The 17,559-nt window shown below is 41.7% G+C and overlaps 1 protein-coding gene across 14 annotated transcripts in view; it reads right to left on the bottom strand.

Annotated features, from left to right (window-relative positions):
* mbnl1 (muscleblind-like splicing regulator 1) overlaps window positions 1-17,559 on the bottom strand; it is a 93,587-nt gene that overhangs the window by 64,474 nt on the left and 11,554 nt on the right. Inside the window, exon 1 of one of the 14 annotated variants that reach the window (XM_029724844.1) lies at window positions 16,801-17,221. The exons of the other annotated variants lie outside the window; for them this stretch is intronic. The gene's annotated coding sequence lies outside the window, so the exon portion shown is untranslated. Of the gene's footprint in view, window positions 1-16,800; window positions 17,222-17,559 lie in introns of those variants that run through there. 14 annotated transcript variants of the gene reach the window in all.

The raw sequence follows: 17,559 nt of genomic DNA, 5'->3' as shown, positions 1-17,559 counted from the left end.
AAACGATTTTTGGTTAATTTCAATCCATTTAAGTGTTTTGTCAATTTAGTCATTGTCTTTTGTTTGGAGTAACTAAAGTAAAGTAACTATGCATAGGTAAAAAACAGTGAGTGGAAGCAGTATAAAAACAAAGGGGGGGGGGGGGGTGAAAGAGAAAAATGTCATGCTCTGATCCAGTGGAAAGTCATAAAATAGGTCTACCTGATGAGCTCTTATCTATTGCGCAAAATAGCCTACAGCTGTGTGTGTCTGTCCAGAGCTCACTGGGGTGGAAACTCTGAGGGCACAGAATATTTTATACAATGTTGCAAGTTTGTTACAGCAAGCTTTGGGCTGTACCCACAAAAGTTGATACAATGTTTCAAGTTCGTTGCAGACATGGAATAAGCCAATGTGATTTATAGGATATTTACTTTTATCAGTATATTTTCTACCCTCAGGCTGTTGGATTTATGTAGGCTATTTTTACATAGATGGCAATGGCAATAGAAGTAACTTTTTAGGTTTGTATCATTTTCATTTAGATTTGTATAGAATTTTGATTAACCACGTGACAATGATTTTGAGATACGAAGCCATTATTAGAAATTAAATTAAACTGTTCCACGAAAATGTGCATATGAAAACCATAACTGGCACACAGATTGGTAGAAATGGTCATATAAATTGGCATTCCACATGAGAAAGATTGCCGACTCCTCATGTAGCCTATTACCAGCAACTTCAGGAGAGTAATGGCAGAATCTGCGAAAGCCAGGAGGAACGGGAGGAGGATGGTCGGGTCAGGTTAAGGTTTTTCTCTTCTGGTTATCTTGATCTCTTGCTCCCTCTTGAGTCATTTGTATCTTATTTCATCAAAGCATCAGACAAGCATATAGTTGATTTTATTAAAACACATAGGGTGTGTCTATATATGGAAAAATACACCTTTTAAAATGTATTTTAGTCAGGGACAGCCCTAGTGAAAAGTGTTTGTTTATAATGAAACTATTGTGTTTGCCATGGGAATTTGATACATCCCACTGGGCTAAAACTGGTTGTTTCCATGTAATTTCAACAACAAAAATCTATGTGATGATGTTGAACCAACATGTAAAACTGATTGGATTTGCAAAAAGTGCACATTGATGGCAAAAAGCCATAAACGTAAGGGAATGTTGTATTTTTTTCTCCAAACTTTTAACCTAAATCCAATGGCATGATTACAGTTTTCGTTGATTTCACGTTGAATTCACCTTAGTTTACAACTCAACCAAAAGTAAATCAAAACTAGACGTTGAACTGACATCTGTGCCCAGGGGGACTTGAGTCACAGGGGCCGTTTCCCCTCATTATCCGAGCAGGGCCAGTGCTACACCCTCTCAAGAGAATTCAATTTCCTAGAACAGGTTGTGCACGTTCAGCAATGATGTGCACGTTCAGCAATGATATGCACATTCAGCAACGCTACAAAACCACTTTGCAACATTCTGTATCACATCTCTGGAGGACACCATGGGTCACCATGACCCGCCAACATGGATGTATTTTTACAAAGAGCTGAGCATCATAGTTCCAGAGAAAGAGTGCGTGTGTGGGGGGGGAGGAGATAAGGGAAGAGAGAGAGAGTGAGAGACAGCGAGAGAAAGAGAGAGAGCTAGATGAGGGGGTTGAGTAAACAACACCCTACTGCTTGACAAGGCTTCACCTTGGATGACTTCATGCAGGCTCAAATAAAAATGGCACATACGGTTGACAACTATGACCTTTGGAACCCAAACACACTGAATGATAACAACACAGACACTTTGGAACCGAAAGACAACACACACACACTTTGGAAGTATCACGTTTTAAGGTATGACCCAGGTTCAGACAGTGTTGAAGAAACGAAAGTTTATTCTTTAAACAGGGGCAGGCAAATGACAGGTCAAGGCAGGCAGGGGTCAATAATCCAGAGAGGGTGTAAGACACCGGAACAGCAGGTGGGCTCAGGGTCAGGCCAGGCAGAGGTCGGTAATCCAGAGTAGTGGGGCAAAGGTACAGGACAACAGGCAGGGTCAGGGCAGGTAGAACGGTCAGAATCGGGAAACTAGAAAACAGGAGCAAGGAACAGGAGCAGGGAAACAAAACGCTGGTAGGTTCTACAAACAAAACGAACTGGCAACAGACAAACAGAGAACACAGGTATAGATACACAGGGGATAATGGGAAAGATGGGGGACACATGGAGGGGGGTGGAGACAAGCACAAAGACCGGTGAAACAGATCAGGGCGTGACAGGAAGACACTGAACGGAATACACACCTTCGAAAGAGAAAAGCCCAAAACAGCAAACAAAGAAAATATACATTATTTTCTAATTTGACTTTGAATCTGTTTCAAAACTGCTGCACAATGTTTCATCTTAATTCCATCGAAAAAGTCTGTTTGGCCAAGTTTGATCTGTCTGTTGTTTTATTATGGAGGTGGATGTAGTTTGAGCTTCAGAGCGTTTTGATGTTAAGACGTGTTTATTTCTGAAGCTTTGCTTTCTCATAGCTAATTTTAACGCTTTTTTTATTGCACACTGTTTAGTGAGGTGGATACATTTTCAAATAGGAAATGAACACAAAGTAGCTCAACCAAGTCATCCGCAGTCACCGGTACACAAACCTAAAGAAATAAATCCCTAAATTCCTTACCTTAGAAACCAAACTTCAATGACAAATTATATTAGCAATTTACTCTTTTCAATTTGATTACTAATCAAATTAATGAATTACTGACTATAATGTGTGTCAGATTCTCCAGTCCTTTCCATGGTTTCCGTGGGCTGTGGTAGTCAGTCAGCTCTGCAGGTAGCTATAGAAGGCCGTTCAGGTCTTTATGTGTCAAAATTAAAATAACACTATTGGACGCATGAAATAAGCTTTTAATTTCACACGTCAAATAACACAGTTATATTATAGAATGTTGTGTGCGCTGAATTTGAAGCCCATTAAAAACCTGTGGTTTGAATTGAAGAGGGCAGTCCATAAGCGCAGACTAAGGATATCAGGGATCTGGTCTAAGATCCCTCCCAATGCCCAATCACTGCTCTTTATTAAGCGTTACGTATCCAATACTTGCTAAACAAATACATTTTTTGAGCAATTGCATTAGCATAAAATGTAAATCTTTTTTTTCAATTTTTTAAGCATACAATATATCAATTTTTTTATTTTTTATTATTTTATAGTCTTTTTCAACCACAACTGAAATACCAATAATTTCTGTATTACTTTAAACTGCTGGTCTAAGTTGGTCTAACAGTTCAGAAAGTAACCACCATATCTCTGCTTTAACTAAATGTAAATGTCATAACCCGTTTTTGTACCCTTTACTACGCTTGGCGTGTCATTTGTTTGTAGAACGATTGTGAGAAAGTCAGTTCTGATGACTTTACAACTCCAAAATGAATGAAAATAAACATTATGCTGACACCATCTAAAATATAATTATCCTTTCCATAAATGAGCCTAACAACATATTGGTCCATATCATCAGGCTGCTGTGCTATTTAGCAATACACATTAGCACCTGTAGCCCAGCATAATTGAATAAATAAATAGGCTAAAGCATGGAGTTGCCAATCTGTATTTGTGCTAATCCTTACCTAGATCAGTGCTTCCTAAACCTTTTCAGTCATGGACCCCCTTTCATCAAGGGGAACATCCTGTGACACCCCCCCATGCCCCCTCACCTTTCCAAAAGGCATGATCTGCTCCTATTGTTACACAATCAATATGGTATAAGAACAACAAAATTATTCAATTGTAGTTAATAATTCAAACTTTTACTCCTCAAGTACATACAAACACCAGTACCTGGTTTCCCTTCCATATTGCAATCATGAAGAAAAAAATCATAAAGGACAAATAAACCAGCTTACTGCTGTGCAATGTTGCAATGAAGACTAGGGTGGGCCAATTTCTGTTGTAGATTTTCAAATAGAAATACAAACTAAAGTTGGTTCAGGATGTGTTCTGATGGTGATTATTAGGTTGCATGAACATGATTAGTGCTTTCGATCCACAATGTTGGCCTTCAAATAGGCATAAAGAAGGAGGATAGGTTGCTGCTGTTGGTCAATGGTCAGTCTGGGAAACAGGCAGGCTGCCTCTGACTGGGGAGAGAAACAGGCTTGCAGGCCTACTGCCTAAGGTTCATAGAAACAGCTCTTCTCTAATTCTAGAAACTAGATCTTTTAAGGTTTATAATACTACCAAAAAGCCCAATATAACATATTACATCTCATTTTGAGAAATAGCGCTCCTAAGCAAGATGCCCACTGTCACTTCGCAACAGAAACCTTTTCCATTTGAAAAAACATAATTTTCTATATAATTCTTATTAGTGGTTATGAATTGACCATGTTAAATTTGACTGTACTATTTCATTTGTTACAAGTTAACTTGCAGATTTGAGGGTTTGTTAAAAAGATGAGAGAGGAGAGTTAAAGAGAGGAGTTATTGTGCATCTCCTTTCTCCTTACAAGCCTCCGCAAACCACAGTTTCTGAGAACTGGGCCAAACCAAAAGCATAATTACAGCTGGCGGAGGGGTGTAAATAGAGAAAGTGGGAAAATAATTTCCTATCAATCAAATTCATCATGGTATATTATGAAGGGGTCAAATTGACCAGTCTCTAAAATTGGGAGGGGTCATGACCCCCATTCCCCCCTGCAAGTTATATGTCATCAAGCATTTTGTCAACATCGATGACAGTTTGTAAACTGGAGGTAGGCTGTCTCCCTACTACGTTGACTTCGGTTGCAGTATGACAAAGTCACTCACAAATATCTTTGGTACAGATGTCCGGGTTAGGGGAGGGTTTGGCCATCTTGTTAAATAAGAATTTGTTCTTAACTGACTTGCCTAGTTAAATAAAGGTTAACAAAAAAAAAGTGTTATTAGCAGCTTCTGGGGTAACTAGCTAGCTAGCTTGGTACCTAGCTAGCACCAATGCAACCAGCCTGAAAACAATGACCAGAAACTGCAGTCATTGTCAATATTCTTAGCAATGATTTAGGAATCCATGTGACTATTAGATAGCCACTTGTTCTCTTATTGAAACCAAACTTTAGTTCATGAAAATAACTAGCTAGCTAGATAATGAACTAAACAAGCTAGCCAGCTAGCTGTTGCCCCAAGCTATAGCAGCTAGCTAGCTTCATACTCTGGCTAGTGGCTTGACCGGACCGGGTCTGACCATCAACCAAATAAGAAAACTGCTTTATAAATTCGGGGTATTCCGATGATGACACCTTGCTAGATAGTTAGCTAACTAACTAGATAGCTACTGAAACGGATTATGTTTTTTTTCTCTGTTTTTGGGGGAGAATAGTATTTGCATCAATCAGCTAGCTATAGCTTGTTTTCTGACCTGTAGACCGAGAGCTTGTGTGTCTGCCGCACAGGCACGCAAGACAAAACTTTACCTGCATCATAACATACGTACCAGTGAATCACTGTTACATATGAAATTCGAGTGATAGTGTAACCACTACGTAAAATAATAATGTTAAAGTATTAAGTGACATGCAGTCATATTCAAGTCCTGATTGGACCATTAGTTTATTTGACGCATCAAATAGTGTTATTTGACACGTTAAATAAAAAGACGTTGACTGACCCAAACAGCATTTGATAGGTAGCTGACTGTTCCATGTACAACATTATTGAGAGACAATGAGATAAATAAGCCTCATAAAGTCACTATCATGCCTGGACAGTGCTCCTTTACGGCTATTGATATACACTGCTCAAAAAAATAAAGGGAACACTAAAATAACACATCCTAGATCTGAATGAATGAAATAATCTTATTAAATACTTTTTTCTTTACATAGTTGAATGTGCTGACAACAAAATCACACAAAAATAATCAATGGAAATCCAATTTATCAACCCATGGAGGTCTGGATTTGGAGTCACACTCAAAATTAAAGTGGAAAACCACACTACAGGCTGATCCAACTTTGATGTAATGTCCTTAAAACAAGTCAAAATGAGGCTCAGCAGTGTGTGTGGCCTCCACGTGCCTGTATGACCTCCCTACAACGTCTGGGCATGCTCATGATGAGGTGGCTGATGGTCTCCTGAGGGATCTCCTCCCAGACCTGGACTAAAGCATCCGCCAACTCCTGGACAGTCTGTGGTGCAACGTGGCGTTGGTGGATGGAGCGAGACATGATGTCCCAGATGTGCTCAATTGGATTCAGGTCTGGGGAACGGACGGGCCAGTCCATAGCATCAATGCCTTCCTCTTGTAGGAACTGCTGACACACTCCAGCCACATGAGGTCTAGCATTGTCTTGCATTAGGAGGAACCCAGGGCCAACCGCACCAGCATATGGTCTCACAAGGGGTCTGAGGATCTCATCTCGGTACCTAATGGCAGTCAGGCTACCTCTGGCGAGCACATGGAGGGCTGTGCGGCCCCCCAAAGAAATGCCACCCCACAACATGACTGACCCACCGCCAAACCGGTCATGCTGGAGGATGTTGCAGGCAGCAGAACGTTCTCCACGGCATCTCCAGACTGTCACGTCTGTCACATGTGCTCAGGGTGAACCTGCTTTCATCTGTGAAGAGCACAGGGCGCCAGTGGCGAATTTGCCAATCTTGGTGTTCTCTGGCAAATGCCAAACGTCCTGCACGGTGTTGGGCTGTAAGCACAACCCCCACCTGTGGACGTCGGGCCCTCATACCACCCTCATGGAGTCTGTTTCTGACCATTTGAGCAGACACATGCACATTTGTGGCCTGCTGGAGGTCATTTTGCTGGTCTCTGGCAGTGCTCCTCCTGCTCCTCCTTGCACAAAGGCGGAGGTAGCGGTCCTGTTGCTGGGTTGTTGCCCTCCTACGGCCTCCTCCAACTCTCCTGATGTACTGGCCTGTCTCCTGGTAGCGCCTCCATGCTCTGGACACTACGCTGACAGACACAGCAAACCTTCTTGCCACAGCTCGCATTGATGTGCCATCCTGGATGAGCTGCACTACCTGCTACCTGAGCCACTTGTGTGGGTTGTAGACTCCATCTCATGCTACCACTAGAGTGAAAGCACCGCCAGCATTCAAAAGTGACCAAAACATCAGCCAGGAAGCATAGGAACTGAGAAGTGGTCTGTGGTCACCACCTGCAGCACCACTCCTTTATTGGGGGTGTCTTGCTAATTGCCTATAATTTCCACCTGTTGTCTATTCCATTTGCACAACAGCATGTGAAATGTATTGTCAATCAGTGTTGCTTCCTAAGTGGACAGTTTGATTTCACAGAAGTGTGATTGACTTGGAGTTACATTGTGTTGTTTAAGTGTTCCCTTTATTTTTTTGAGCAGTGTATTTATTCACAGACTTCTCGTGTCAGTTACTTCACGACTCCCTGCATTTAATTATACTACTGTCTATTTCCTTCAACTGTCTCCCATCAACACACAAGGACACATCTATACGAAAAACACACGTACACACACACAGTCATTTACACTTCTCCATCTTTGTGCCCTCAATATGACTGTCTGGTCTGCTTTGTCCCAGAATCCTTAACGGTAATAGTCCCTCGCGCTCCAAGGTCTCAGAACTTGGTGCAAGGTCACATAGACTGGTGGAAGGATGGAGTAAATAGAGAGAAATAGAGATGGAGAGTAGGGCTGGGAGATATCAAAGATTGTCTGTTATATTGACAAGATAGTCAAGTGACCGCATTAACAATGGAAATACATGTCCTCAAAGATGGAAGGCAGGCGGGAAGAGGCGAGATCAGGTGGGACAATTCTAGCCAATGACAGGGCAGGCCATAGAGATAGAGGACACATCTTTGTATGATGGAAGCCCTCAATGACAATGGCCATGCCAAAACAGGTTATATCCTCTCACTTCGCCTCTTCCTCTGTCTGTCATATGCGCACAGTGATCATGAGCATAGAGAAGAAAAATACATGTTTAGAACTGATAATTAAACGCATAGTGCAAGAATGAACTAATTGATTATTGAATGTTATGATGGACACAGCTTTGTAGAACCAAAACATACACAGCCTCAGCTCAACAAACTCGAATTCAAGAACAAATCGTTTTGGGGGCTTCTGTTCGTGAACAACATTGTACTTATCACCCCCACGGCAGTCAAGCAATGCATTCCGCCTAGAGTCGTTCACAATCTAGTCCGGTTGTGGTCATAACTAGGCCACGTTTCAAATGTAGCAAGCAATAATCGTATTTTTATGCCTAGCAATCAACAAAGCATTTTATTACGAACAACTACATTGACGATAATAATCGGGTGATGCGGATGTTGAAAAAAGTTGAAAGTAACTGTCCAGTGTTTCCCGAATTTCTATGAAATATGACTTACAATATGAGTGAAATATATTTCCTTCCAAAAAATGGCAATTAAGTATATTAAAAAGCAGATTTTCTCTGTTGGAATGGTGTATGCATACCCCAACAACAGAATGGTGTTTGCATATACCGGTCATTAAAGATATTCATGCGAGTAGACCGCTGATTAGCCAGCTCATCCTCAATGAGGAAATAGCAAACATTTTTTAAACAGTCTGTTTGGGATACAAGTGGAGGTTTGACGGTTTTTTTCTTTCATGCTTTGGCCACAAAGGATAGGATGGGTCAAAAACATAACATAATATTAACCTTTAAAAGTGAGATTTTCACTGGACAGTTATTTAAAGTTTAAACTTTTTCTAATGTTTGCAAGTATGGACCCAATAGGTTTTAGTGTTAGAATATGTGTAATTAAATCAAAACAAGGTCCTTGTCTATAAAATCTATAAGCTATGGAGGTGAGGTGACAACCATTGTGTAGCGTAGCCTACTATTTTGACTCAGAGGGGGACAGCCTGACAACATGGAAAGCTACAGCGTTCGAGGCTACGTTCTAATTGTGCAGGATGGCTTGGGAGTCGCCATTGTGACTAAACCACTATCACTGCCTCACAGTCAACAAAAACCAAGGGTGTGGTTCACAGTTATGATAAGGCTTCCTGAGGAATAACTGGATACTAGCTAGATAATTAGCCTTGCCCTGCTTGACATCGTGCTACAATCACAAACTGAGCTTCTAGCTGCATACTTCCACCCTCCAAAGCATAAAAATAGAGTATACAAATTATTAAAGTGCATGTCTGAAAAAAGTATGCATAGTGCCAGCAGAGAACTGAAATATTTGAGATGTTAGCCAAACTATTAGCATGTGCTAGTAAAACGAAACTAGCATGTAATGAGGACCTTTGTTTCAGCTTTCCTGAGAGCTGCCTGTATGCACAGTTCACAGAAATAAAAAGACACAGCAGCACTATATTTTCCTCAGCCTGTTCTTTAGTAAAGAAGTGGTATTAGCACCGAGTCAGAGTCAGGGCAATGATGTGCTGAGATAGGCATTGGAGGAAACGCAATAACGCAGCCATGGCTGTTTGGTGTGCTTTAAATATCAGAAGTCAATATCGCCCTCGCTCACCCTGACACACACTCACTGACACAAACTCACTCGCATACATTCACACACACACATTCTCAGACTTACACATACACACCTAAGTTAACACACACACACACACTTATACTCACACTGCAACTTTATCTAGGGCCGCCTCTACACCACTGTGACACACAGCCATGTGCCATATATCCCAGAGTAAACACTGTTTCCTTGACAACGCCACTTCCCATGTTGACTGAGAGCTTTTATGACCAGAGAGATGACCGCAGGCCAAGGACAGGGCTGGGACCAAACACGGTCCTATGGGCTCACTGGGTTAGGTCAGCAATACAGCACAGGGTCTTATACTGGACAGTTCTAACACCTTCCTCATAGCCCATTTCATATTCTCCTTATCATCATCATCATCATCAGTGAGTATTATACAAAACACACACAATTACTTGATATACTCCTAATAATCGTCATAATAACCATCCTCAGTATCAGATCCTCTTTTCTTGCCTCTTGCAGCATATGCCTGGTTTGTCATGGGGCGAAGTGGTGTGTGTGTGTGTGTGTGTCTGTTGTCTCTGTGTGAGCAAGAGAGTGAGAGTTTTTGGTTAGCATCGCACAACAAACAATGGCTATTCATTCCAATGAGAGCAAACAGAGGATCAGAAGACAATGAGATCTGTGTGGCCCACATACACAGTCACTAACCACGCACACGCACACACACGCACGCACACGCTGGTGTAACCGATGTGAAATGGCTAGTTAGTTAGCGATGGTGCGCGCTAATAGCGTTTCAATCAGTGACGTCACTCGCTCTGATACTTGAAGTAGGGTTTCCCCTTGCGTTGCAAGGGCCGCGGCTTTTGTGGCGCAATGGGTAACGTTGCTTCGCGGGGTGTCAGTTGTTGATGTGTGCAAGGGTCCCTGGTTCGAGCCCGGGTTGGGGCGAAGAGAGGGACGGAACCTACACTGTTACACTGGCATGTACCCTGTTGTGTGTTTAAGCTGCCGTGAATGTCCGACTGTGTGGCCATGTGAGTGACCGTCGGAATGTGTGCGTGTGTGCGTGTGTGCACGGATGTGTTAAACTCATGAACAGACACATGGAGATAATGGCTTCTCTTATGGTCTAATGAGAAGGCTATCGGCTCACGTTTACATTAGTGTTTCAGTGGCTGTTAAAGAGTCTGCACATACTATAACAGACCTGTTATTGCTCTGCCTGTGGCCAATGCATTTACATTCAACTGTATGGTGGATATAAGATGTACTCTGATCAGTACTAGGGCCACTCACGAGAGTGGCGCGTGTATCTTGTTGTTGTCCAATTGTAGGAAAGGGAGAAAGCACACAGGTAAAGTTATGTAGTGGTGTGGTGTGGGGGCTGTGCTTTGGCAAAGTGGGTGGGGTTATATCCTGCCTGTTTGGCCCTGTCCGGGGGTATCATCGGATGGGGCCACAGTGTCTTCTGATCCCTCCTGTCTCAGCCTCCAGTATTTATGCTGCAGTAGTTTATGTGTTGGGGGGCTAGGGTCAGTCTGTTACATCTGGAGTATTTCTCTTGTCTTATCCGGTGTCCTGTGTGAATTTAAATATGCTCTCTCTAATTCTCTCTTTCTCTCTTTCTTTCTTTCTCTCGGAGGACCTGAGCCCTAGGACCATGCCTCAGGACTACCTGGCATGATGACTCCTTGCTGTCCCCAGTCCACCTGGCCATGCTGCTGCTCCAGTTTCAACTGTTCTGCCTGCGGCTATGGAACCCTGACCTGTTCACCGGACGTGCTTGTTGCACCCTCGACAACTACTATGATTATTATTATTTGACCATGCTGGTCATTTATGAACATTTTAACATCTTGACCATGTTCTGTTATAATATCCACCCGGCACAGCCAGAAGAGGACTGGCCACCCCTCATAGCCTGGTTCCTCTCTAGGTTTCTTCCTAGGTTTTTGGCCTTTCTAGGGAGTTTTTCCTAGGGAATTTTTCCTAGCCACCGTGCTTCTTTCACATGCATTGCTTGCTGTTTGGGGTTTTAGGCTGGGTTTCTGTACAGCACTTTGAGATATCAGCTGATGTACGAAGGGCTATATAAATAGATTTGATATGTAGTCTCAATTAGCCTAGCTAATCTTAGCTAGCTAGCTATCTTAACTAGCTTATCTCGGTTTGATGCAGTCAAGACAGGTACCATGTAATCAGATGAGATGATAAATAACTAACAATAAGTTAGTCTACCAGCGTAAGTCAAGTTGGTTGCTATCGCTCTACCCCTCTCTGCTCCCCTCGTCACTCAGACGCACAACGCACAGCCCCTCCCAAGCTCCCTGCTTGAACTGCTGCTCTGCTTCTCTCTCCCTCATGCATTACAGTTCCTATTAATAAAACAATGGTCTTTTTTTCTCCTCCTACCAGGGTTAAGTTCAATTCAGAATTGAATTGAGAATGCCTCATGAATTACAATTAAATTCTTGAATTTGAATTGAAGTAGTAAACAGAATACAAAATTGTAATTTGAATTTAAGGAAATAGAACTGAATTCAGTGAAATACAATGACATTCAAATGCGTCTTCTATTCTATATTAAGTTTAGTCTATACAAATATACATATTGTCCATAAAACATAAAAAATGTTGTTTTATACATGCATATAAAATATTGTTGAAACAATAGATTTTCAGGACAAACTTCAAATGAATGATCCCGGAAAACAAAACCTGTATGTAATTGCATTAGTTTAACCCTCAAGTTGATGAGGCCTTCAAAAAGAAGCCAAACAAATTAAATGGTTGGTGGAAATATAATTGGCTATTCTAAGCATTGTTTCCAGATAAAAGTGATATATTCTTTGGTATCTGGAAGTGTGACCTGTCAGATTCAATAAAACTCTTGTTATATGACTGAGTGGAATTTCTGTAAATTGCACTGAATTAAATTATACTTCCTGTCACTCACACTCAAATTCAAATTCTACATCCTGTGGGATGGTGGCTAATTCAATTCAAATTTCAACTCATATGTTCAATGGGAGTCAATTCTACAATTCATAATTGAGCCCAACCCTGCCTCCTAATGTTACAGCATTGTTGCGTAAGGTATTTGTTTAATTTAAATGTTTTCCTTTATGATGACGATCAGGACCTGTTAGTGGTAGTTTTGTGATAACTGCACTGTGACTTGAATTTTGTGATTTAAAAAAAGAACACCGTTTTTCAGTTAGGGAGTTTGTCTTAATGTTAACAATACATATTTCATTAAATGTTCACACCTCTAATGTCAACTCCTGTATTATTGTATACATTTCTGTACATGTTTATGTATGTCTGCCGCGAGAAACTAACCTCATTTACCCATTTGTGACTCACCACCTGGATTCGGTCTTATGTAGCAAAATTTGAAATTGTGTTTTTTACATTGGATAAAAGTAGAGACTCAGAGCTACAAAATGGTATATCATACACTGCATTTTTGAGGAACAATGGGAAAGTATTTCTGCTTTGAAAGTTGCTAAAATTGTAAACTCACTTTTGAGAAAATGGCCTATGAATGTTTTGGTATGTAGTGAAGAGCTCCTCTTTGTCTACAGCCATACAGCATCGTTCACACCCACTTAAGCTTTAGCCCCACCCATCTCGTTTCACTCTCGGAGCACACAATTGACGCTCTGATTCGCTAGAGCATTTGAACGTTGGTAATACCACCTTTTTTCAAATCCATTCGCTAACTTTTTATGCGGCTGACATGCGTAATGATACATTCCAGTGTAGGAGCCTAAGGTTAAGTTAAAATATTTGATCTAATTTTTGTGATTGGCTAATCTTTAACCGGTATGGCATACCACCACTATATCCTTTGCCAGTACTCTGTACCGGACAGTACCGGCTTACTTTCATTTAAAAGTCAACAAATGGATGTAGCAATCGCAGATTTCCCCTTTATGTGTACAGTGGGGTCGGAAATATTGACACTCTAGATAAAGATGAACAAAAATGAAAGTATAAAATAAATAATTCTAATACTGAGCTACAGTGCCTTCGAAAAGTATTCAGACCCCTTGACTTTTTCCACATTTTGTAACAGCCTTCTAAAATTGATTAAAAAAATTATAATTCTCAGCAATCTACACACAATACCCCATAATGATAAAGCAAAAACAGGAATTGTCTGTAGAGCTCCGAGAAAAGATTGTGTCGAGGCACAGATCTGGGGAAGGGTACCAAAACATTTCTGCAGCATTGAAGGTCCCCAAGAACACAGTGGCCTCCATCATTCTTAAATGGAAGAAGTTTGGAACCAACAGGATAGCCACCCGAAGCACACAGCCAAGGCAATGCAGGAATGGTTTCAGGACAAGCCTCTGAATGGCTTTGAGTGGCCCAGCCAGAGCTGGACTCAAACATCTCTGGAGAGACCTGAAAACAGCTGTGCAGTGATGCTCCCCATTAAACCTGACAGAGCTTGAGAGGATCTACAGAGAGGAATGGTAGAAACTTGGGGAGGCAGGTAGCCTAGTGATTAGAGCGTTGGGCCAGTAACCGAAAGGTTTCTAGATCGAATCCCCGAGCTGACAAGGTAAAAACCTGTCGTTCTGCCCCTGAATAAGGCAGTTAACCCACTAGGCCGTCATTGTGAATAGGAATTTGTTCTTAACTGACTTGCCTAGTTATATAAAAAAAATGTTAAAACTTCCCAAATACTGGTGTGCTAAGCTTGTATCATCATACCCAAGAAGACTTGAGGCTGTAATCGCTGCCAAAAGTACTGAGTAAAGGGTCTGAAAACGTATGTAATATTTCTGTTTTAGTTTTTTTTATAAATTAGCAAAATTTTCCAAAAAACTGTTTTTGCTTTGTCATTATGGGGTATTGTGTGTAGATTGATGAGGGGGAAAAAACTATTTAAACCATTTTAGAATATGTAACAAAATGTGGAAAAAGTCAAGGGATCTGAATACTTTCCGAATGCACTGTATATTGTATGCAAAAAAATTATATTATTTAAATACTAATACAATTGCTCAGAGAGATGTTGTTTTTTTGTCAAAAAGGTAGGGGACAAAATGATTGGCACCCCTGTTTTCAATAACTTTCAATACATCCCCTTGCAAGGATAAGGGCACTGAGCCTTTTTTCTAAAATGTTTTATGAGTTGGAGAACACATTGGAAGGGATCTTAGACTATTCCTCCATACAGAATCCTTCCAGATCCTTGATATTCTTCATCTGCTCTTATGGACTGACAGCCTTTTTTAATTCAAACCACAGGTTTTCAATGGGTTTCAAGTCCGGAGACTGAGATGGCCATTGCAAAATATTGAATTTGAAGCCAATGAACCATTTCTTTGTGGATTTTGATGTGTGTTTGGAGTTATTGTCTTGCTGGAAGATCCACTTGCAGTCAAGTTTCAGCCTCCTGGCAGAGGCAACCAGGTTTTTGGCAAAAATATCCTGGTACTGGGCAAAGTTAATGATGCCGTTGACCTTAACAAGAGCCCCAGGACAAGTGGAAGCAAAATGGCCCCATAACATCAAAGATCCACCACCATATTTTACAGTAGGAACGGGGTCCTTTTCTATTCATGCATTCTCATTTTGATGCCAAACCCACCACTGGTGTGTGTGGCCAAAGAGCTCTATTTTCATGTCAGCAACAAATGTAAATTGGAGTTTGCTAAACTGCATTGGCACTTGGATTGGAACCTGTGCTTTGGTCAGATGACATGAACATAGAGCTCTTTGGCCACGCACACCGGTGGTGGGTTTGGCGTCAAAATGAGAATGGATAACTGAAGTAAATGGTCAGTTTAAATGTTTTTCTCTTTCAGAGATTTTTACAGATGTAAAAAATAATAATATTTAATTCATTATTCTACTAGTAGCTTTGCAGTATAGCCTTGCAGTAACAGAGTACTACTGCTGTCTTTAGATCAGGCTACAGCTGAACCCTGCCTGTCATTTCTTCTACAGTATGTTTTTCATACATTCCAGACATAATACTACTAAGACAATGAAATCCGATAACCAGGCAAGCTGCAAGTAAGTATTTGACTATTCAACTTGCCAAACCCTTGAACGAACATTAAAGTTTGGACTGTGCCATATAGCAGTGATCGAATCAACCGCTACCCTGTTGCCATGACAGCATGTTATGGAGTGTGATATTAGTGTAATATAGGGCATAACGCAGTTCAAACTCAATCGTAACACGGTAGTAACATGCCTGTAGACCCAAACGCCCTATGAAGGCTTAACCTGTTAGCGGGAACCTCTCAGGCACCTCATCCTGTCCTCAGGTCAGAGCATAGATCATTGAGAGATACAGGGAGACACTCACACACGTGCAGACACACAAACACACACATGATTGAACCTATGAAATATACACACACAGGCACACAAACACATGCAAAAATGCATGGTCGCACAAATGCGCACACACATCATGGAGACACACACACATAAACACACAGCAATGTGTCAGCAATTGATTCCACGAGGAACTGAACATCACAATACAATAAAAATATATAATCTCCACCCGGCACAGCTAGAAGAGGACTGGCCACCCCTCAGAGCCTGGTTCCTCTCTAGGTTTCTTCCTAGGTTCTAGCCTTTCTAGGGAGTTTTTCCTAGCTACCGTGCCTCTACATCTGCATTGCTTGCTGTTTGGGGTTTTAGGCAGGGTTTCTGTACAGCACTTTGTGACATCGGCTGATGTAAAAAGGGCTTTATAAATACATTTGAATAAATACAGCTGTCTTGGGATGACTCTCCCTTGTCAAAGAGATGTTTAATCTCAGCATGATCTCCAGTATAAATCAAGAACATGAAAAAAAGATTAAAGGCATTCCATAAGGGAAAGGCAGAACCCACTACGTAATCAGCAGTGCATCTCTATGGGCCACTGCAAACCATCTAACTCACAACAACAAAATTCCTCATCAGTGCTTCAACCACAGACACACCACCAAGAGGAAACCAATGGGGAATTGAGTGGAGAGGAGAAGGGAGGATAAGAGAGTAGAAGACAATAGAGGCCAGGGCCCATAATCTTAAAGTATCAGACGAACAGAACAGAAGGGAGGGGAAGAGAAGAAAAGAGAGTGGAGAGGCCAGGACTGTAAAGTCTAAACCCAGAGAAGGAGGACCCAACGGTGCTAGCTAGTAGCTACCAGCAACTGTCTCCCTTCACAGCAGAACCAGTCATAATGCTATAGTACATGTCTTCTCATCATAACACACAGGCAACAGGGTTACTTTGCTCTTGAACACACACATGTAAAACCCGTTAAATGACAACATTGGTGAATCTCTCTCAGCCGTTCAAAGTACGTATTCACTTACTTAGCTGCTCCAAATAAACAGTGCTGCGCCGCAAACTAAAAACCTTCCATTCAATGAGTCGCTCTCTCTCTTCCTCCTCTCTCTCTCTCTCTCGCTCTCTTTTTCTCGCACTCTCTCAGTTACTCCCTCTCTGTGAGACACACACAAAGAGACGCAGGCAAACACACACACACACACACACACACACACAGACATAGCCACCCCCTCACACACTCTCTCCTCCCGCGACCCGGAATGTTTGGCAAGGCTTTACTGTACTGAAATACAGCGCTCACCATATAAGGTAGCAGCAGCTACACATGTCACACATCATTTACATGCAGCAGGCGGGGAGTTCACCTTACACAGCGCACACACGCTGAGAGAGCATGCTAAAAACCACACCACCGCCAGGCTGACGCTCAGAGTTGGGAGGAGAAAGTGAAAAAAACTGAGTGAAGGAAAGTAAAGGGGAAAACAGAGAGAGAAAAAGGAATGCTAGAGAAAATAGGCAAGCTTTTTTATGTTTAGTCGTAAACCAAGCCTCACTCTGGTTGGCCCGTTGGTTTCCAACATGTTGAGTTGTTGAGTCAGACAGAGGGAATAGAACCTGTGTATCCCAACTACTGATCCACTTTCCTGCTTCCCGGAGTAACCACAGCCTTCTACACACACACACACACACACACACACACATTCCTGCTTCTAGCGTTCGCCACAGAAAGAAGTTATAGAAGCTATTGTGTGACCTTCTGTATTTAGTCTGGTATGCATTTTCTC

The sequence above is a fragment of the Salmo trutta genome, chromosome 31 (assembly GCF_901001165.1).
Source record: "Salmo trutta chromosome 31, fSalTru1.1, whole genome shotgun sequence".
NCBI classification, from domain to species: Eukaryota; Metazoa; Chordata; class Actinopteri; order Salmoniformes; family Salmonidae; genus Salmo; species Salmo trutta.
This window is presented reverse-complemented; position numbering and strand designations above follow the sequence as displayed.